The sequence below is a fragment of the Cynara cardunculus genome (assembly GCF_001531365.2).
Source record: "Cynara cardunculus var. scolymus isolate 2C chromosome LG 12, CcrdV1, whole genome shotgun sequence".
Taxonomy (NCBI): Eukaryota; Viridiplantae; Streptophyta; class Magnoliopsida; order Asterales; family Asteraceae; genus Cynara; species Cynara cardunculus.
Window position 1 is genome coordinate 35,500,313 of NC_037539.1, and position 2,478 is coordinate 35,502,790.

Here is a 2,478-nt window from a genome sequence, read left to right on the forward strand (position 1 = left end):
TCGAGAACTGTTACCAGGGGTCGAGAAGGCGATCAAAAGCCCTACTTTCTGTTGTTTGAATAAAACCGATGAATTAGTTCAAAGGGAAGTTCATTCATAAGAAAACCAAGGTGGAAATTGTAATATAACTTTTAAATATAGCTAATTACGGTTGGTTTAATATCTAATGCACACATGTTGTAATCAAGAACTTAAGAATCATATTAAATCCATAGTGTATAAAAAGGCATCCGGATGGTGCCCCAGACGATGTACCAGTTGGTGCAGGGACACCAGCAACCCTTGCTTGATCAACATCGCTTAAAACTACAAATACCGAATTCAAAACATCAAGATTGTAATCCATTCCTCTCTACAAATAACTAAATAAGCATCTCTACAAATACCCGTTGCCCCGCCAAGATACAGGCCGAATTTTACCCAGTGCTCGGAAACCTATGCTCATCAGGTTTACCGTAAATATTTACCAAAAGCCAAAAGGTAAGAGCAAGATTGCTTGGTGAGTTTGAGTGACCTTTGGCTTCTTTCAATAACTTCAAGAAACTGGGCAACAATACTATAATGCCCATTGTGGTATCCAGAAATGTATACAACTGCATTTACAGAAATTCACTAACAAGTAGTCACTTTAATGAAGCATCATAATCTTTACTCTTTAGGCATACATAAAGGCTTTTTGATGATCAATGCTAATTCTTGTTTCAATGAAAACCTTGGCAAAAAAAAGTGGTTTGAGTTTAAGCTCCGAAGGTCAAAAGTGTCTGAAGAAGGAACAAAAATTTCGTTCGACAACTCCGGACAACCAGCAAAGCAGGTGGTCGCCTAGGAATAGCCGGCTTGCATAGTGGGTTAAATATCCAGATTAATCAAAAAATGGAAAGAAAATGTTCTAGAAAATGAGTAAAACAGGGTCGGCTGAAAAATCTGAGGCTCAGATGTAAACAATCAACAAAGAGGATAAATCCGCCATGGCTGCAACTTACTGGTTGCAATGACAAAGAACAGATACATTCATATCTTCTTTCTCTCACATAACCATACCGATTTGCCCAGTCAAGATGCAGATTATCTCATATTTTGATCGAATCCACTCAGATGCATTCAAATTCATCCTCACAGCCTCTAAGATGCTCAATGGTTTTTCATAAATGGACAAAAAACCAATGAAAAATCCAAAGCGACAAAATGGTTATTTTGGTCAATTTCCCCTCCATTCATCAAGTCTTTATTTTTACCAATGGAGATGCTGAAAGAGAGGCTCAGATCTACAAATCTGGAATCCGACAAATGGGATCAGACACCGCTATGGCTGCAACCCGTTGCCCCGCCAAGATACGGGCCGAATTTTACCCAGTGCTCGGAAACCTATGCTCGGAAATGCTAAATGCAGAAGAATTTCATCACAGCTTCGATGTTTATTTGGCAACAGTAGTGACGACCTCCGATATATCTCCGGATCGGAAAATAAAACCTACCGGATCAATCGGAAATCGTACCAAAAGCATCATGTTCATAAATAAGCACTTTTACAAAGAAAAGGCATAAGTTGTTATAAATAAGCAATCCAAACATAAGCAATCACAAACACCCCCTATATATATATACAGAGAGAGAGAGACCAGATATCTCGATTCACATCTTGCTTTCTTCTATTTCTGGTTATGTGCTTGAAAGGGATTTTGATTGTTCACCATATTAGTGAATAATGGATAGAGAGAGATGCAGTGATGAATCGTCTGAGATGAGGAATTGTTGTTTTGAGTAAGGGATGAGAGTTTCTTGAGAAGAGGATGAGCCTGAATCAGTCATTTTTGAGGGAAGTCTCTCACAAGCTCTTCAAGCATCATTTCAAATTTGAAATTTGAAATCTAAAATTTGGTAAGAGTAGATAACGCAGTGATAGGATACAGAAAAAGAAGGAGAAACACTTGCATAAATAACTTGTACATTGTGCATAATAATTTGTCCTTAAGAGTTTTTTGAAAATCTTGCATAAAATGGTTGTAACTTATGCTTAAGGATTTGTATTTAAGATAATGACCTAAATGCTTATATATGTAGTATAGATATATAAAACTACTTTAATTAATATATTATATTATTTAATTTTTTTAGTATCTTATTTGTGTTAATTATCATATTGTATTATTAGAGATTTGTTTTAATCATATTATAAAATATTATAACTGATTAATTTTTCATGATGATCTTTTTTGGTTATTTTACATGTTTATTAGCTAGTTTTGCCTAATTGTTCATCAGCTAGTTTGTTAAACATAATCTAAATAATTATTTTTTTATTCAGATTTTTTTCCAGTTTCATGTTTCGTGTTTATGTTTCACTTTTTTTGAGTTTCATTTTTCATATTTCATATTCTCGTTTTTCATGATTTTATGGTTTCGTGAATGAAAAACCTAATGATTTCATTGTTTATGAATGAAAAAGTTCATGATTTCATAATGAAAGATTTCAAATTT